The sequence below is a fragment of the Rissa tridactyla genome, chromosome 4 (genome assembly GCF_028500815.1).
Source record: "Rissa tridactyla isolate bRisTri1 chromosome 4, bRisTri1.patW.cur.20221130, whole genome shotgun sequence".
In the NCBI taxonomy this organism is placed as follows: domain Eukaryota; kingdom Metazoa; phylum Chordata; class Aves; order Charadriiformes; family Laridae; genus Rissa; species Rissa tridactyla.
Genome location: NC_071469.1, coordinates 35,390,685 through 35,412,278, shown reverse-complemented (window position 1 = coordinate 35,412,278; position 21,594 = coordinate 35,390,685). Strand labels below are relative to the sequence as shown.

Sequence of the window (21,594 nt, the reverse complement as noted above, 5' to 3'; positions counted from 1 at the left end):
ACGATGTATAATTTCTCCAAAGAAAAAGACATATAGTACCTTCAGAACCACAACAGGATAGGACGATTTGTGTATACATCAGTAGGGTAGGACCCATTCCAAACCACCTCCCAGTATAACAACAGCAACAGGGTCCCTACATACCCAGCACTTTCAAGATACTTCCATTACTTTGTTCTACATTACAAACATACAAATGCAATATTTCAAGAGCAAACTGTCTAGTCTTTCATGTGTCAAGAAACTGTGCAGCCACCTTCATTGCACGCAGCTGTTCTGTCACATTTTCTTTCAGCACACAGCCCACAGACATTTGACATCATCCTAACGGTAACTAGCGTTAAGTGGGAGTTCAGCAGCTCTCGGAGAAGCAGCAATTATGTTTATCAAGGCTCAGGACTCGCTTCCTGCTTTTGAAATCCTGCTTCCTGTTTGTGCGTACAAAGCACTAATCTTTTCCCACCACCTGCATGGTAATGCTGCCGCTCCTCAATGGGATTCCCACAGTGTGCAAGTACCATATCAACGAACATCACGCCGCAGGTCTAAAAGGATTCAACTTCTGATATACCTTCCTTTCGGAAATTTTGACAAATGGTGAGTATCGTAACCTACGCGAGCATATTTTAAAAGAAAGGGCTGTTTAATACAAATGGTAAAGCTACAATATGACAGATGAAAAAAATCATCAACACAAAGTCTGTGCAATCTAACTTAAAAGTCAGACAGCCTAATTTATTCAAAACACCTATAACTGCAGAAAAACACACAGCAAACTACTCCCTCCTCCAACATGTATTCAAATGGAATTTTATTTTTGGTCACTCTAAGGTTCTTTGTTTCAATTTCCTGCCTAGATTTCCCCTTTTCCTGTGCCAAGGCAAGCAGTTAAAGTCAGGATGATCAGAAATAGACTTTAGAAGCAGATGTTAGTGCACAGTTTGTTACATACTGGTAAACAGAGTGATTGTGTGTTTTCCTGACTATACGCAGTTAAGTCCTACTGGAATTAATCCTAGGTAATCACAAAGCAAGAGAGACAAATTAAAGCATAAAAATAAAAATTCATAAACACTGCCATTAACTCACACATCTATATGGATTTACTCCATAATCTTGAACCATTTTCCTTTAATAATTAGCTGTTGCAAAAAAAAAATTATTTCAGTACAACATTAATTTCGAGCAATTAAAAGACAAGACAAGTTAAAATGTCTTACAGCAGCTTTTATATGCTCATGTAGCAGGTGCTTTTAATAATCTGTTGCAATAGCAAATATTTGTTACGTTAATTAAACAACAGAACTGGAAAACAGAAGAGTCGACCCACGTTACTAAAAAGTTGGGCTTTTCAGAATTTCTGGAATAGCATGCACTAAATTTTAACCATGACTCCCACTAACAAATGCACAATTTCTCTGACTGTAGCCCCACTGACTTTTATCTGCTAATGTCTACCGACAGAAACTAAAATACAGGGCAGTGCACTGTCTATGCACAGCTGCAAAATATGTAATTTCAGGCTTCCAATTGCAAGTTTTGTTCCTTATGGGCTTAATCATTCTGCTGCATCAGTAAAATTTAAAAATATTTCAACTTTCATGCTGCCCACCTGAATTAAAAAATACCCTCCGATGGGTATTGCCTCTGCATCTTCTATTAGACCTGTTTGTGTAATTCCTCCCTAATGATACATGGTAGAAATTTTCAGTTTAATGCATGTTTGGCATATTAAATTTTCCTGAAACAGTTATGGTTGGAATGGGAGAGAAGAAGGTTGCCTGCCTGCTATACTCTGTTTCAGAAGGAAACTTCTCGTGGGAGGGGGCAATTGCTCCTCTTCAGACCCAGTATGGTCTGAACTGATAGGACTGGAAAGCAAAACAAACAGAAAAAATCCACCCTGTAATCTCACAGTGAATAAGGAGGTAAGTTCATTTTCTACTTGTTTTTTTTTTTTACTACCATGTTTCTGCCTTCAGGTCTATGTTACCTCTGTTTAAACTACTAACTCTTCATATTTATTATTTTCTGTTCTTAAAAAAAAAAAAAAAAGGACAAATTTAAGACTAGAAACCCTGAGTTTATCTTCTATTGCATGCAGTTACGGGGTGGGGTGACGGGGCTTATAGCATTACATAGTTCTGAGAATAAAGTATTTCTCAGCAGACAGATAGCAAGGAACAGCTAGGGACAGACTGGGTCAGTAACCCATTCAGCTCCGTGGTGAACACACATCCTTCCCCCTGCCCATACCAGGTGTTTTAGCAACCTCTCTTACACCAGCACAAGTATTCCTGTCGTTGCAAAATGAATTAGATAAGCTCAGTGATCAGCTTGGAAACTAATCCTCCTAACTCCCTTAGGAAAAAAAAAAAAAAATCATTTTCAAATGGGTGAGCAAGCTGATGAGACCTACTGCAAAACTGGACAGATGCTATTGCTGATGCAAAGGAAGGACTGAAATGCATGGCTTGGGGCAAGACTACCTTTTTGGCAGTGACATTTAAATTAATGTCAGAGGACCATGAAACCACACCACTAAGCCTCTGGGGACAAAAACCTCAGTCTCAGTTCTTTAATTTACATGTTCCTTATGTTTGTCTCTGCAGAAGGATGAATTGTTAATTACTATTATAACTAGCCCCACTTGAACTCACTCAATGTCTCACCTACCTGAAAGAGAAGAAAGCAATAAAGATTATTCATTATTCTATTTATTCTTGGAGTGGAGTGAATCTCATCCATACTGCATCATTAAAAACCTTACTTGAAAATATAAAATGTAACTGTTCAAGAAAGCTCTTGCAATAGCACAGAAGGAGAACTTCTCTGGTTTGCAGACATATTCCAGTGATGCGCTAGGAATACAAAATTTCAACAGAGTGTGCGTGAGTCTGATTCTTAACGTAGGTGGAATATTAGCCTTTTGGAACTGCAGAAAAAAGTAATACATTCTAAGTTATTTTGCATGCTCAATATTGCACTTAGCCTGATCTGTAGGGAAATCAGATTACTAGAGATGACCGCAAGCATTTGCGGATTGTCTTCAACAGTTTTAAATTACTCTGGTACCATAAAATGCAATTTAGGAATATTGCAGAATGAGTAGATAAAGAAAATTTTTGTAAAATATGTTGAATATGAAATAAGTATAAGAACTGAACTATTGCTAAAAAAGTAGGAAGATAAAATTATAATGCCTTATTAGTTAAAAGCTACACTTGCACTTACACATGACAGAATTATTTAAGAATTTTTACAGAGAAATATCTTCAGTTAGGTTTTCACACAGTTAAATAAACAACAAAAGAAAACCTCCCAGAATCCTCTGATTCCTTCGAAGCACAGTGCAAGAAAAAGAATTACCATGGAAACAACAAGCACAAAACTGTGATAAAACCTAGGAGAAATGCCATTGCTTCTCAGCAATGAAGGAAAAATACCGTCAAGGAGCTATAGTGACTAATTAATGTCCTCAGCCTTTCAAATATCTACTCACATGAGTACACGTTATTCAAATGAGTCCTCCCACTAAAATCAATGTGACTCAATTAGAAAAAGAAAAAATGGTGTGTGAGCTTCATCTCCAAGGTGGAAAAAATACGCCAAAAAATTCAAAATACACAGGACTTAGTAGTTACTAAGTACCTGCTAAAGACTGTGCTGGAATCAGATGTTCATCATATATCTGTTTCTATTAATAACATTTTGTTTTTCACAACATGTGTATATTTCACAGAATCACAGAATGGTTGAGGTTGGAAGTGACCTCTGGAGATCACCTAGTCCAACTGCCCTGCTCAAGCAGGATCAGCTACAGCAGGCTGCCCATTTCAGTGCCGCCTTTTTTTAAAAATGAGACCTGGTTAGCTTCAGAATGAGCTGCTTGGTTAATTATTTTAAAGGTGAAGTGTTCAAAAAAAGCCCAGCACTTGTACAATGAAAGAACTAATCTTACTTTAAATTGTAACTGCCGTTTACATATATAGTATCCCTGAGAACAAAAAAATGGAGGGAAAAAAAAAAGCCAAAAGTTCATTTTGATGAAAATCATTTATGGTTTTAGTAAGTCATGTTTCACTCCTGTAATGTTATTTGCAGCTTTGTGGAATTATTTTTCTGTAACATAAAAATGCACCTGTCTCTTCTAAAATGGAGTTGTTATAAACTGAAGAACTGTACACTGATACATTATTAAAAATAAAACAAAAATTTAACTCTTTTTTTTCTTGCTTTTTGCTTTCTAATCTTCTAGGCCAATGAATACTGTGGATAAATCTTTAAGTCTCATATCCAGGATGCATTTACATTTCAGTACTTTTGAGTAACATCTCAAAGCTGCAAAGTTTTCTGCTTAACGTATACAACTAAAGTAATTCTGAAAGTTTGCATTCTCATGGTATAGTTCTGAACCAGCCAACTCCTTTTGTTAGCTTTCACTCTCTAACTTTGCTACTTTTACATCCATTTAAATGCTGCCTCTACTTCTTTAATTTCTTATTCTATTCGGCCCTTCCACAAGCTTCTCTTCCTCACTTTAATTCTTCTATGGTAGTTTCCTTCCTTTACTGTATCAAATGAAATATTTTCACCATGTAATTTGTTTTGCATTACCATCCTGGCCTTTTACTCCCAGTCATGAGTGCTCACTCATAAGAACCTGTATATTCCTTCCAATTTTGTCCTTTTATGCTTTGAAAGAACTTACAGTTCAAAGACACAAAATTAACATCTTAACATGTATTAAATATCTGCATTACCATAATTCTTACTACCTGATAATGTGTAATTTTGTGACATCTGTCATGGCTAAGTTATGCATAAAATCCTGTCTAAAACAATCTTCTCATCTCTTACTGCCTTCTCTTCCCAGCTACTCCATGATCATTCACCTGTGTTTTGTCTACAATTTAAATTGAGAATTCGGTAGAGCCTATTTTATCGCAACTGTCTTTGGAATGTCCTGCTGTAGTCGGGACTTAAGGCACCATCACAACATGAATAAGCAGGTAAAGGTATTTTCTTAAAATTGGTCAAGGAATGGCACCCTTGCTTTAGAGCATCTCGTTACTGTTTGTGTCAACAAATCCTCAAACATCAGCATTTCTCCGCTTAGATTAAATCCGAAGGGTTGTTTGAACGGATAAGCACTGCTAAAGGCATAATCCAAAACAGAACTCTTCTAATGAGTTCAGTGGACTCTGCGTTAACCAGTATGTTTAACTACAGACTGTTAATCGCTACACTTAATAACAAAACCAGATAATAAAAACCCCAACAACTGTCCTAAGAAATTAACTGTAAATCAAATGACTCTTAATTTAATTCAGTACTAAAATGATTTTTGGGTACTTGTGCTGAAAGTGCTTCTACTATACCTTCATACCATATATTCCCACTGTGAAGCAACTCAAGTAACCCTTGCAGCTGCTTTTATAACCAAATCAATGGGAGAATCAGGATTACAGAAAAGATTACTGACACTGAAAATAAAACCAGCTCGTATACCAGGATAACCTTCCCTCTTCCAGGTAACTGTACACTTTTCTGACTTTTTAGTTAAAAAGTATCTTGCCAAAGAAAGCCAATAAAATTGTCATAAAATATACAAAACAGTGCGAAATCAGAGAATACTGAATGATCATACTTATTGCATATTTATTACAGATCCCCTCACTTGCACAGACACACATATACGTAGACATGCACACAGATAAATGTATAAAAGCATAAACACTTTTCAAAGACCTTTTTCCTATTACAGTTTTGGGAGGAGAAAAAATCATTCACAATCACTAAGTATGGTATCGATGAGACCAGGTGAAAAAACTGAAATCAGCTAAAGATTACACATTTTAAAGCTGAACATGTATGAAACTTCTTCATTAATAGGAAGGGTTGAAATTTTATGAAAAGAAACAAAATAGTGCACAGTTGCTTTCATCCTATATTTTGTCATCAATAAAGCAAAGATTTATCCAGAGGAAATTTTGACCATGGTTCTAATTACAGATTCTTCATGTACTGATTTGAACTGGAAAATGTCTTCACTAAAAAATAAGCTACTATAACATCTAAATTTAAATTCTAAATTATAATAGATAAATGCATCATTTTGCTTGCACAGATAAATCTCAGTTTAATTTGAACAAAAATAATAAAAACCACAAAAAGCCTAGTATTTCTATGTTATAGTAAAGACCTACCAGAGAAAGTTTTTACTACCCAGATAAAGAGCAGCTGCTATGCAAGGATTTGAAATCAAAACACACAAAGACTCTACTGGAAACAGGAATGGAAAACCACAACCATCCTGATGCAGGGCCAAGTAAAGCAATAAATCAGACTTAGGTCAAACCACACTCTAGAGAGTTTTAATTTATACCATAAACAGAAACAAACTTTAACAGATTTCGGCTTATGCCAAGCACTTTGATCTTTCAAGAAAGCTACAAACATAGATCTAAAAACATTTAATATTGCTTCATAAAATATGAAACATCATATTAAATGACTATACATAAAAGCCACTCTATTTTGTTTTTTATAAATTAAAACAATATATTCTAGTTGAAGTTCTTCTAAAAGCTGCGGGCACACAGAATTTCCAACAATTATTTTTAAGATTATAATCAAAACTATTGAAAAAGAAATCTTCTTTTGGCAGACAGTAGTTACAATGGAAAACATGAGTCCATGTTACTTTATCTTTCAAATTAATTCTCAGCCTCACTGTCTTCAACAAGAAAAATACATTTAATTTATAATCACAAAACAGATGATTCTGTTTTTGTAACAAGATTTTTCAGGAAAAGTCAAGCAAACACAAAACTCAGAGAAAAAATCTACTGAACACATTTCTCTAGGTTTTTTATGGTCTTAAGGCAGTTTTTTCATTATTTAATTTAATTTATCTTTCTGAAAATGTAATGCCAACTGTGGTACCTGAAAGTGACCATTATCAAATATAGATATATTTGAGAGAAAATTCCTCAAAGTATTACCTTTGATGAGATTTTCCTCCCAAATACTAATACATACTGTAAGCAGGAAGACAGAAAAGCAGACAGGTAAGGATGTTAAGGTCAGTCCACCCTGAGTGGCAGAGGTCAAACTGTACAACAATCTACGCTGTTCTGTTACAACGCCGAAATATAGTGTTAAGGAAACAGAATTAAATACACATAATTAACCTTTAGTGGTTACCTCCAACAATGCTGACAATATAGCCATTAAAAAAACAAATCAATACTGCAATCATACAGCAATATGGACAAACTTTTTTAATATTACGACTCTGACTAGTGTCCCTAAAGTCAATTTTAGTGGTTTTTACTACACAAGTTGCTTTGTTTTCGCACTGATTTTTGTTTATAGGAAAACATCGTCATCTATTGAAAATAATAGTTTCTCACTCTCAAGCATTTTATTACAAACCACAGAGGAATGTTGTCTTTCCTACGGCAAAGAAAAAAGACAACCATAAATAAGCAGCTCATATTCTTCTAGTTAAAGGGCCTGCATAAGACTTCAGTCCCCACTACAATTAAAGGTCTGTGCTTAATTTCAAGATGACAACTCAAAGTAAAATTTCCTTAAATTGCAGTAGTAACTTACCATAAACACCCGCTCTACAATCTCACTGGGATTTTCTTCTATTAGTTGCTGACAAACAAAAAACTTCAGAGCCCTAGTTTCATTAGGGCTTTGCATAGAGATAACTACCTCAGTAATAAAGAATTACAAAAAAAAAATCATCTGACAGCTGGCAGCTTTCTTTATACTTTTCTGGATTTCTCCCACATATCTAACCATAGGAAATTACAAACAAAAGATAGTGAGACAGTTTAGTGCTTTAGTATCTTAAATACAAATGGAGAAGATGAGTATAGGATGTGAGCAAAGGCAATATCTCCGAGTGTCAAATAACCATTTAGGGAGGGCATTAACTCGTTTAAGACTTGTCAATAATGACAAGTTTTCATTTGCAACAGTATTTTGCAATAGGACAATGAACATAATTTATCAATAAGGAAAATGTGATCACAGAAACTTAAGGAATTCCTTAACACTCAACTTGCATGCACATTGGGTATCATCCCTTTTTCAGCAAAAACAGTTGTAGCATGACAAAGTGTCCTGTTGCAGAACCAAAGGATTCCTAAACATACTATAGAGGCAAAGAACAAGTCACTAGCAAGCGAAAAAAATGTTTGTAAAGTTCAGACACACACCTGTATAACTGTGTTTCTAATGATGAGAATAAAACATGGATTTACAACACAAATATCCAATGCTTGTATGCCTTTTATCCTCAGGCATTAGTAAAGAAAATCAAAGACCCGACTCTTCTTTAGAAAGAATGGGATTACACGGAATCTGGTTAGCCAAGTATAGACCTACCTAACCTAGTCAATTGGACAGGAGGAAACATGCAGAAATTAGGACGAGCAGGTAGACAATGACATTTGGAACCTTTAGCCATGAGAGCTACTGGAGTAACAGTTACGAAACACAGACATGCTGGTCACGAGCTACTGGAAAGTAGCCGAGATACTTATTCAGAACTTGGCGCTACTGTATTTCAGCTGCTCACATCCTTGCAGTACTGAAGTAGAAAGAGATCCTGTATTTGAATATTTTCCTGACAAATGATAAATAATATTAAAAAAAAAAAGAAAAAAGAAACCACATCTGCAAAATAGTAACGAGCAAACATACAAACAATAGAGAAATTGAGGCAAAAGAAAACTGGGCAAAGCTCAGCTCCTAGAGCTTGAGCTTCTCCTGACTTTCTTCCAGCATGACATTACACATATAAATAAAGATCAGTAAAGTAGTCTAAAAGCCTTCTTTCTAATCTGTGACTCAAACGTATTTAACTGTCTTGATCAGGAACAAAACCAGTATGATGTGTTTCTCATTGGAACCAAGAATGCAATGTGTGTTCACAAGCCACTGAAAATTAGAAGAAAAAGAAGTCCAGGTCAACATTTGTGTTTCAGGCTAAAAATCATAATTTCCAATTCCATATAATTTAATTCCCACTTATAATATTTCTTATTCATTGTTCTTATTACACAACACACTAGAAATGGCAGCAAGTTTTATATAGCTTTCCACACTTAAAAGTGAATACTGGCAGGTGAAAGCATTTAGGGGAGAGAACATTTTCACAGAATAATAATGCTTTCGCTTAGAGAATTCATCTGCCACAGCACAGAGACTCATGAGAAGAAGAAACTGAGGTCTCTTCTCGTTCACCTATTACACCTGCTATAGTTTAGAATAGAATAGAATAGTGTGACTCTGAACATAAAGATTAATTTAGGAAAGATTCTAAACCCCAAGAACAATCCTCCACACTCTACCTCTCAAAAATGGGTAGGAGGGAATGTTGAAAACTATTGCAATGATTTGGGTTTATCATCACAGGAATTTCTACAGACAAAAGGGAAACAAGGCTATATAAAACTAGCCAGGATACATACATATTGCATTTTATAGGATTTTGTGAAAGGTGGGGAATCACAGCATTCAAAAAAAAAAAGCAAGGGTTAGGTATGAATGAGAAACCATTTAACTTTTGAGCAGAGTATCATTTAATATTTTTATAGAACTGAAAAATATCATGACAGCTTTTTTTTTCTTCAGTCCTGACAAATGTCTTTCGTCCTGATCACATGCTAGTGGTTTACACTTTAAAAGCCGTAATGACACCAAAGACAAAATGAACTTGTCCTTTTTTTTTTTAAACCAGAAAATCCAAGTTATCTAGACAGAAATTACTGAATGCCCCAAAGGAACTCCTGTTAGTAGTGATATATATAGTATAGCTTTAAATTACATCTATATTATTTTTAGTATTGAAGAGCTTGTGTTTAGAAGAGATTACGTGCTCTAATGATTCTTCAGCTTCAGAATCTGATGAACAACTTGACAAATCATTGGGAAAAATGAGGCACAATGATTTCACTGTGACGAATAAGCTTAGTGTTATTGAGATTGTTATGTCTCCAGTAAAGACAAGGTCTGGAAATCAGTATTTAGATTACAGATATCATTACAGTATGACACGTACTGAGAAATTCAGAAGCCGTCACCAGTAGTGAAGTGAATGATTTCAGGTTCCTCTTAAAGGACAAGCAGATTGAAGACATTCTGCATCTTGTTTCAGATAGCTTTTAAAATGTTAGGAATACAGAAGACATATCTGACATCAGCATACCCACTATTTGTTGTGACAAAGGAAAGATTTTCTCAAGCTCATTTTCACAGAAGAGCACTGGACAGACTGGAAGTAACATGTCTTATTCTTTTTGTCTTCAGAGAAACAGCAGTAAAAACAGAACAGGTAATACTATCAGTTTTCAGTTTGGGTTGGCATGAATAAAGATTCAAATTCCTTGAATGGGATTCTGAAAAGGCATAAAAAGATATTGTCTATTCAAAACCAATACAATTAGAAAGAGGACAAACTTCATTTTGCCCAATTACGAAAGTTACTCTGATGAAGATATCTTTTTTTTCCCAAAAAGTGCTTTGGTAAGTTTCCACAATCCATGTAAAAGCAAAACTGTTACTCAAGGCATAGAATCCTTTTCAAGCTCTATGTAGCACTGAGCAAGATAAATAAATTATTATTTAAGACCCAGTGGATCCCGGGTGAGAAATTAAGAATATCTATAAAGATCATTTTAATAAACAATACAACATGATTTTCACATGGTGAAAACCCCAAAATGAGACTTTAACTATGCAAATTAATGCTGCAAGTTCCTCTGAAAATGAGCCAACAGATTTCTAAGAAGCAAATGCTCACAGGAATTCTAGTAAGCAGGCTCCACTCCTCAGAGTCCAAAGGTACCAGACAGGAAAGGAAGCACTCCAAAGATACACAGATGGTGGAAAAAACAGTTCAGGTTGGCAATGGAAAAGGTGTTCTGACAAAAATAAGCACAAGACAATAAACAAACCTAGAATAATTCCACTGTAGAAAACATTTATGTTGGTGTAACTGCAATTTACATTTTCCTTCAGTTTGTGATGGGCTCTGGTAAACATTACTTGGGCTACATTAAATCAAACAGGTGGAACTAAGATAGAATCAGAATGAGTTTTCATACCATAGGTTTTAATACTACCACTCTCTTGAGCGACTGGATTTAACAAAGAACACTTAAACATTCCTTTGTTTAATAAAACAAAAATTAAAATAAACATTAGCAGAGGCAAGACTGCACTGTCTTGTAATCAAAGGACTTTCTTAATAGCCTGGAAGTTAAACATTACATTTTACTTATAGTTAAACTTTTGAGTGAAGGACATATTAGACTTACTTTGAGAAGCGTTAAGAATAGACACTTTTACTGCGATGCTAGTGGGGGAAGAGGGACACAGAGCAACGGAACTGCATGCAGAGAAGTTGTTTCCAGCATTTTGATTCCTTCAATGCACAAGGAAATACAATTTTACCTACATTCTACATGTCTAGACCAAATTATGCCAAAGACATGTACTACTTGATCAGATCCACAATTCAGCTCCTAAAACAAATATCATAAAAGACACTGAAAACCATCTAACACATATTTCAGAAATCACATGCATCACAGTCAGTATGTCACGTTCACAGAGACAACTGAAAGGTAACACAGGGCAGAACACTCTGTGTGCCTGGTCATATCCAACCTTTTTTCCAAAGTTTACTGAGAAAGTGTGTCACAATAGCCAACAAACCACTTGCAGAACAACAAACAACCACTTGCAGAAAATGAGATGAAAACCAGAAGTATCAAACAACACAATATATGTCATGAATGTAGTCTAAGAGGAGGAAGACTACCTTATTAAAATTAAGACTATCCAACGTCCCTTAAGTCTAGCTGGCTAACCTGACTTTCTACAGCACCTTTCATAGGTGCTTACAACAGTAAGAACCAAACCACACAAATGTTTACGAGATCCGGAGCAATAAAGTCCCTATATCTATCATGGACTTGTTCAGCATCACACCTGATGCTGCTCAAAAAAAAAAAAAAAAAAAAAAAAAAGAAAAAAAAAAGGTGAGACCACCTCAAAATAACCCCCAAACCAACAAGGTGGCTCTGACAGCATCAGCATGAAAATGCCCACAAATATTCTATTAGCCACGGAAACAGCTACATGAATTAAGGAGAAAAATCTTTTTCTGGCATGTGTACCACCATAAGCCAGACTACATAATAAGAACGTATTTAACTACATATATACCCTACTTATTGTCTCTTCAGAAATGATAGATACAACCATCTCTATTAGACAGAATTTGTACATATGAAGCCCATAGCCTAAACTAGTGAACTATTCTCAGTCATCAAGATCAGCTGGCAAGGACCAGCCTTTCCTGTATGCTAGTTAATTGTTCTCAGTTACCAAAACAAGATGCCTCATTCAAATTGACTTCTGGATAAAATCCTTGCAATGTCCTGACGGCTGAGCCATGCCATAAATTGTTCAAGGGCAGTTGACGATGGAACAGAATGCTCTGTGGCAGAAAAAACTACCAGCTCAGTAGCAGCACCATGCATGCTTCAGTGCCTAAGGACGCACTCAGGCATGCTCGAACTTGCAGACAGACACAACCAAAGATGCAAACTTTTGCTCTCCATCCCCCCTCCTTTTTTGTAACTGTAGAGGTATTATTTCAGCAGTTTACTATGATGTTGAGACTCTCGGTGTTATTTTTGTTCATATCCTTTTCTTTGTTGGAGGGTCACATATTCAGGGTGTGCCTTTATGAAATAATACATACAGCAATCAGCTTATAGTTCTGTGGCCTTAACTACTTTAATTCTTTTCTCAGGACCTTTCACTAGACATTACTACTATTATTCCTGAACAAAAACAGCAATTCCTTACATTTCAGAACCCCCAATATGCTAAGTACATGTGTTATCTTTAGGTCTTTAAATGGGCATTCAATATTGTAATAATTTATCCACAAGATCTCCATACGGATTCATTCCCTCCCTTATCACTGTCGTTGCATCTTAGTTCTTAAGATTACAGGTTTCCTTTCCCATTTTTGGAATGCCATCTGATGTGAAACTTAAGATTTCTGAAAGCCATGCTATTCAAAAATTAAAATAATTAATAAAAAATTAAAAATAATAAAAAAATAATTATCAAAAATTAAAATAATAAAAAATTGAGGTCCGTATCCTTCTTATGTCCCAAGAGCTGCACTCAGTACTCCAGACAGAGTCTCACAAGAGTGGAGTAGAGGGGCAGAATCACCTCCCTTGACCGGCTGGCCCCATTTCTTTTGATGCAACCCAGGATGAGGTTGGCTTTCTGGCTGCTAGTGCGCATTGCCATCTCACGTTGAGCTTCTCATCCACCAACACCCCCAAGTCCTCAGGACTGCTCTCCAGCCATTCTCCGCACATCCTATATTTGTGCTTGGGATTGGCCCGACCCACGTGCAGGACTTTGCACTTGGCTTTGTTAACTTCATGAGATTTGCGCAGGCCCACCTCTCAAGCCTGTCCAGGTACCTCTGGATGGCATCCCTTTCCTCCAGCATGTCAACTGTACCACACAGCTTAGTGTCATCAGCAAACCCACTGTCCATGCCACTGACAAAGATGTCACAATACTGGCCTCTGAGGAATGCCACTCATCACTGGTCACCACTTGGACATTGAGCCATTGACTGCAACTCTTTGAGTGCAACCATCCAGCCAATTTCTTATCCACCAAGTGGTCCATCTGTCAAATCCATGCCTCTCCAATTTAGAGACAAGGATGTCATGTGGGACAGCATTAAATGCTTTGCTCAAGTGTGGGTACATGATGTCAGTTGCTCCCCCCTTACCCACCAATGCTACAACCCCATTGCAGAAGGCCACCAAATTTGTCAGACATGATTTGCTCTTATTGTATTGACTATAGTGTATTGATTATGGTAACACCTTTTGTTGCACTAGTTCTAGTCACTAATTCTGGTTTATTACTACTTGTTTTTAGAATGAGAACTTCTATTTAGAAGAGAAATGACCATGCTATGTGCTGTAAAAACATAAGAAGAGATGGTCTGCTTCCTCTATAGAATACTAAAAATACCCAGAAGACAAACATTTGTAGATAAAAAAAGTAAAAGCATTAAAGTTTTTAAAGTGGGTACCACTGAGAATTACACGTACATAGAAAGAACAAGGATCCAAACAAACCCACAAAATCACACTTGGATGAAGGATTAGAAATATCTGTAATAGCAGCAGCTTTGAGATTAAGTAGTGGTGCTGGCATTGAAATAAGTGCATTTTTTAGGCCTATTTCTTCTATGCTTACACACACTGAAAAAAACCCAAACTGTCCAGCCACAGCTACTATGAACATGACTCAGAGTTCACTCGGTTTTTACACCCAGGACAACAGTTTCATCCTAGTTCACCAGCACAGCCTAATATGGCAATAAACAAGTACCAACTTTGCAAAGATCTAAGAATTCATCTGAACTGACAAGAAATAATAGAGCAAGAAATTCAAGGCACATCGTCAAGTATTTGTCTACACTGACTGGACAAGATATACAGATTTTATTAAAACTGACAAGTTTCTGAATTTTTCTGTATTCTCTTTCATTTAACATTTAGAGTTTTCCACCATTTTCCTTACAACAAGCTGTGATGCAATGTCCTTCACAGACATGTATCTTGGGTAGACATCTGATTCTATAATTTTTAAAATATTATAAGCAACAAAATTTAGAGTTATGAATTAACAAAATAGTTCATCATTTTTGGTTTAATCAGTGCTCTTAGTATTTCAAATGAACTAGACTGACTAATGGAAAGGTCTGGAGTAGATTGATGGAAGTGATTATCCCTCTTTATTTGGGAGCTGTTAGACTGCTTTTAGAGTACTGGGTCCAGGTTTGGACCCGCCAATACAACTAAGATGTTGATAAATTGAAGGAAGTTCAGTGGAGTGCCATCAAGACAGTCAAGATATGGAGTACCTGATCTTACAAGGGGAAGCTGAGGGAACAGGCCTCTGTCATCAGCCTAGAGAATAGGCAGCTTCAGGAGGATCCCAAAGCAGCTCCTTAATACCTATGAGGTCATCAAGAAGACTGACTTACACTCTTTTCCAGTGGTGCATGGTGGGAGGACAACAGATCATGGACACCCATTGAAATGAGAGGTTCAGTTTACACATAAGGAAAAACCTTTTCATGTTGAGAACTGTCTTGCAGCGGAACAGATTGTAGTGAAACTGTGCAGTAAGATAAAGCCATCAGAAATCTGGTCTGCCTGCAGAGCTGACCCTGCTTGAAAAAGGAATTTGGACTAGAGATTTTATATCCCTCCCAAACTGAATTACTCCATGATTGTCTTCCATAGTTTTCTTTACCTTTTTTTTTTTTCTTTTTAAACTTTGTCCTTTCATGGATTTAGGGGTTTTTTTGTGCCATCAACCCCACATTTTCCAATGGAAATTCAAAGTACTACAGCAGTCTTTCTTGCTATAATTTGATACAACCTCTCCCTCATCTACAGTGCAAAATTTTTTATCATAGTATCTGGATACAAATGTGACCTGTGAATGTGACACTGATTATTATTAGGAACTCAGGCTATCAATCTTCCTTTTTTAGCTGTGCAAATATAGTGTTGAAAATTATGCAGGAATAATTTTCACTGTTTTGACATCTCACAGTCCCTTTAGATGAGCGCTGTAAAGAAGAATATGTGTATCAATACAAAGGTATTTAATTAGATGACAAAGATAAAACGCAGTGTAAACATGTGCAAGGTAATACATGGAATCCGAACTACTTTTAAGGCAAATGCAGATTATAAATAAACTGTAACTTTTATGGAAATAAACCTGGTTGTCAGTGTCAATGAAATATTTCCTTAATGTGGAAATACAGTTTAAAGAACCGTTGGTACGGCAGGTGTATGTTAGGAAAAGTAGAACATTCTAAACTATATGATATTGCCTAAATACTAAGTTTTATTTTGGCAACCCCATCTTATAGAGATTCTACTGTAAATGTAAAGATCAAAAAATTTAATACTAAAAAAGAGTCTATATACATAGTTTAAAAAACTTAGAGATATAGTAACATAATAAAGAGATATAAAAATGATTAAGACTATAAGCCAAACAAGTTTTCTAATTAGCATATCTTAATAAATAAATTGTACAACAGTAAAAAAAATAAAATAATCAGTATCGCTTTACCTAAAAACTGTAGAACAACAATAATTTTCTTACGGGATATAGAAAAGGATAGGTATTTTAAAAGGTCGTTATACTAGCTATACTGGATATTATAAAAAGAATATTTACCCTTATGCATGAAAGTGTATGAAATAGAAAAGTTTTATTTTACAAGTTTTGAGATATAATCTAGGAGCATTTCTGTACTTTCTTTCAGTATCGGATAGAAAAGTTAACCTTTTTAGTCTAAGTTTACTTTGATGTTATACAGTACTATGTTTTCTATATTGCCTCTCAGTTTTTGTAGAATCTATAATCAGTAGAATTACCGGGAAAGATGAGATCATAAGAAGAAATACAATACTTATAGGAATGATTCTAGGAAACACTGCAAGATTACTGTGTAGACACTATGAGGAAAAATTGTTAGATTTTTAGATTTGAACAGCATCTACGCTATAGTGGTAACAAGGTAATAATCATGTAAGATACACTAAAACATGAACTGTTTCTGACTATGGACTTTTATACAACGTAGTAGTAACACACTGGTCACAGACTAGAAGACAACAAAGTTGTACTACAGTGCAAATGATATGAAGAATACAGTTCTAAATACATATTCTAAGTTATTCTCTAATAAGCTACTAAATTAAAATTTGAAGATTCAATGATGAAATGGCAGATTAAAGAAAATACTCTGAACAAGTTACATGAAGGAGACTGTGAAAGGTTATGTTCTAATTAGAAGAGCACAGAAAGCCTCTGCTGTCTCCTTTCCAAACGGCTTTCAATAACGCCCTTTCTAAAAGCTTATTAGGAAACAAAACTGCTACAGAATAAGAAGAAATGTCCTTACATGGAAAAATTAATGAATTAAAAGGAAAGAGGGAAAGACTAAACTATCCATTCTCACAATGGAGAGAGATCACATAGTATTATACAGGGATATGCAGCGAGGGATCCGCAAAATGGGAGCAGACGTCAGTGCTGAGAATTCTGTTACGTGGATGAGAATTGTTAGGCAATAAGGATGTGTGTCACAGTGAAGAACCACAGAAGGGTCTCAGGACTAAATGACTGCGTAAAAGAATGGCAAGTGACTTATGTACACAAACGTGATGTGCAAAGAAGAAAAACAATCCTAACTTCAGACACAAAAATAATGGATTCTAAACCGACCATTACTTCACTCACTCAAGAGTGAAATTCTGAATTACACTATCCAGAAAAATGTTGGCTCAGTGTTAATAGTCAAAGAGGAAATCAAATGTTAGGAATTTCTAAGGAATATAAATGACACCGCGTATGATGACTTAAAAGGTTTATTTATATGCTTAAACTGCATTCAGCTCTGGTCCCTTTGTCTCTGAAGGATGCATTAGAACTGGAAAGGATTCAGAAGAGACCAAAAGAACAGTTAAAGCTACAGGTTGGCTTCTAATAAAATAATTAATGTAACCTTACACTCCTCAAAATATGGAAATTACTTGAGCTAAATGTCAGATGTCTGCAAAATCATGAAGGCACAGGAAAAGGCACATCCTTTCTTCTTATACAAGCACTAGGAGTTTTATGGAGTAAGGTCCAAAGCTAAGTAAAAGGACATGGTGCTTCTTTTGTAAATGCTCATAACTAAATAGAGTTTCTGTCATGTTTGTACACATTTCATTTTGTCACAAATGGGCTTGTAATAGATGTATTTCTGAAGATGAAAATCTGCAAAAACTCATAGTAATGCAGAAGGCTTTAATCACAGATTTCAGCAGAACACAATCTGCATATATATTCAACTTCATTGACACATATGCAATACAGACAAGTTCAACACATGGTATTGTCCTTCTTGAACATGGAGGTTTTTTCCTCATCTGTGGCTTAGGAAAGCAGCAATCATTATACAGCCTGAGTAAGCTATTATTGAAATACCATTTGTATATTACACATTGCCAGACTTTGTGTTAAAAACATAACTCAACATATGAAGTGTAATTTAAGGGATAATTATTCAGAACATCAGATTTCATTAATCAGTACAAGGTCATTGCAAAACTGATCGGTGGAGACGTTATGTCTTCTAAGTCATTACACAAGAAGATAGAATTGAGGAATCAAGATACATCTCTTGAAACAGAAGAGAGAGAATGTAAAGTATGCATACAGAGAACCCAAGTGCTATTCCGCTTACAGGCAGGTTCTTTCAGTTGTCTAGCAAGAGTTTTTGACTATCATGAAGCCACCCTGTACTTGAAGAAGTTCAACCTATGTCATCATATTTTAAGATATGAATCAGATTAATATATCAAGAAAATTTAAAAGGCTATAATTGCCATCAGAACAATGAAAAATTTTAAAGGTCAATATTAAGCAGGAAGGCTGATATAACTATAGTTTTGTACTGTGTACAAAATACAAGTACACAAAACATAATATGCTATAACTAGGTTTGAAGTTAACTAAAAGCAAATGCATGTAGAGGCCTTTAAATGTATTAACTATCCAGTTCAGTGACTACAAAGTTAAACATATAAATGTAAAAGCAATGATCTGGAAAACAGTTGTAGTAAATATATGCTTGTGTGCAGTCCAAAAGTGACAGTAATTTAGAAATACTTAAATTATTTTTTCAATAGTGTTTACATCAAGTACACTGACTTTGAAAGAAAACCTGAGTGTAATAACAAAAAGTCTGCACAAAATTAAGTTGTGTAAAAGCACTGGAGATACCGACATTTAAAATATCCTATTATATATATACAGCTACTAATGTACCAAAGTACAAAAAAAAGTATGAAAAAACAATTTTGAAATCTATTACAGAACACTCTAAAACAACATTTCCATTTCAAAGATAAGAAAGTTTGTTAAAACTTTGCATGGAAATGATAAAAGATACCAATTCTAGTGTAATTCCTAGTTCAAATGTATCTTTGCGATAATTTACAATACTCTGTAGAAAGTTAGTAGATGTAGGATTCTGCATTCTAATAAATTATGAGCATTTTGTTATCAGATTTCATCAACTTTACAAAAATACATCGTCCAGTGCTACATAATGATAAAAACATTAGCCTGGTTTATATTAGCAATTGTTGTACGTTTATCATCAGACAGTTTATTTTAGGTTGAAATTCTTTGCTGAAAACAATAAACCTGATGTTGCCAACTCCTCCAAAAGCATTTTCCTGTAGTCGACATGCTTATTTGTCAATAATTTTCTCCTTCTCACACATACACATGTAAGTTTCTTTGGGTTATATTGGTTCATTCTTTATGGTCCTTCTGGGTTCATTATCTTAGCTACAATAAAGAATCTATAAACTTCATAATCTAAGCAAACATGTTTGTTGCTGTTCAAATTCCTACAGAAAAAGCATAATCCTTAAAATGTGATTTTTATAAAATTAATACAATACTATTTTTTTAATGTTTCTATGTTTTGTTATGTAGTTTTGGATGAGGATTAAATAAAATTAAACATTATTAACATTTCTGTTATTTCATGAATGCTTGCTGTAAAGATCTCAGTTCAGTAATATCTGGGTGAAACATATCTTCTCAATCTGTTTCCATTATCAATTTAGAAGTGATCTGAAATAGAAGTGAAGCTAGCTTCACAAATGGCAATCACTTAAAATACCTTAATTAAAAGTAATTCAATAATGTTTTATTTCATGAAATAAACTACTAGAAGGATTTATCAATACAAAATGTTTATAATTTTTATATATTACAGCATTTCACAACTACGGAATTGTTCTTGATCAACTGGCATCTTCATTTTCTATTTCAAGTTTTACTGTCTGCTTAAACTATACTCACAGTGGGACTTCATGCTGGAGTAAAACCTTCGTCTCCTCTAAGCAAGTCTGATTTCTGTGTTCTGTTTATTAAATCACGTGTTTAAGACCCAGAATTTTTCTTGCTCTTATTTCTGTCAGTCCTGAAGTAATAACACAGCTGAGAAACCACTCCAGCCTGTTCATCCTTAAAGAGATTTGTTCAATAAATAGCAACAAAATATCCTTATCAGAAGTTGAAGAAATATTGCTCAGGGCAGAAATTGTTTAAAAAGTACCCTTTATAATTAATCCATAATTTGTGTAATGAGCCTCAATTTGGGCTAGGGAACTTTCTTATTTTTATTTTTTAATGATTGAGTCTTTAAAGTCATACCTGGTTTTCAGGAATGACAGGTGGAAAGCAAGCTTCGAAAAACAGAGCCTCTGTGGAAATCTGAAAGTCATTTCACAATGCCATCTGTCAATATAGTGCTCCCATAGTATTTCAAATATTTTGAAGTGGGATGAACAAAGGCATTAGAAAGGAAGAAGAGCTCTTTCTGTTAAGCTACAATGATTGTCAGTTAAACACATATGATTAGCATCTCACACTGCACCATACCAGGCAGACTGTTAGGAAAGTTCTTAATTTACTAAGGTACTGTCTAAAAGCACAATGTTCCTTCTAAGACATTTCCATGTATACCTTCCCCCAATTTCAACAAAAACTCGAACTGGTATATCAACTAGCAACAAGTTGAAAGAGCAGACATAGACACATTTTATTTAACTCATATTAAAAACATCTGTCCCCTAATATCCAGGTCTGTTTCATCTAAAAGTTCATCTTTGAACCATGGAGAGCTTTCAACTTTTAACTGGCATTGCAAGAAAAAAAAAAAAAAGGCAAGAAAAAAGTATATCTAAGTAACACATAGGTTAATTTCATATTTCAGAATTGATGATTTAATTTCTGAATTATAGGGTTTATTTTTGCAATATCTTTAAATAGAATTAAGCTAAAGTTATTTAATCTCACATTTAGAATGGATGGCCCCATTCTTCCACTGCAATCTACTATAATATGATACACACAGGACAGTTTATTTTTAAATGCAACCTACAATTTAGTCCAATACATATACATATTCATTAAGTCTGATCAATCTAATCAAAGATGTCCTTGAAAGTATTCTCAAGGAAGACATTAAATCAGCATAAAATAACTATTATAAGCCACATAGCAGAAAGCAAAAGAGGTTACTGTATATTGAAACACTTCTTCAACACTATGAAAACTCTGTACATTTCTATAAATGTATTCTAAATACCATGACCTTGCAAACTAAATTGTAATGTATGAAAATACAGAACAGAAACTATTTGTATATACCCGATATTCAGATATAGATGCATTTCTGCACTAAACCTGAAGTATTTTACTTACAAAGGTAAAAATTACCTTCATTCTTAACATGACTAATACACTAAGCATTAAAACTAAAATGCTTGAACATGAAAATTTTCATCTATTATAGAGAAGAAAATTAAGTATCTGATTTTATGTGCTGAACAGCCTGTTTCCCAATTTAAT

General features: G+C 34.9%; 1 protein-coding gene and 1 long non-coding RNA gene across 9 annotated transcripts in view; one reads left to right on the top strand and one right to left on the bottom strand.

The window, feature by feature from the left end:
• Positions 1-21,594, bottom strand: part of NOVA1 (NOVA alternative splicing regulator 1) — a 157,792-nt gene that overhangs the window by 71,887 nt on the left and 64,311 nt on the right. The gene's annotated exons all lie outside the window — the stretch shown is intronic.
• On the top strand, positions 1,656-20,064 carry LOC128908083 (uncharacterized). The gene is made up of 3 exons (XR_008465856.1): positions 1,656-1,928; positions 4,877-5,012; positions 19,955-20,064. It is a non-coding gene; the product is annotated as an uncharacterized LOC128908083 (long non-coding RNA).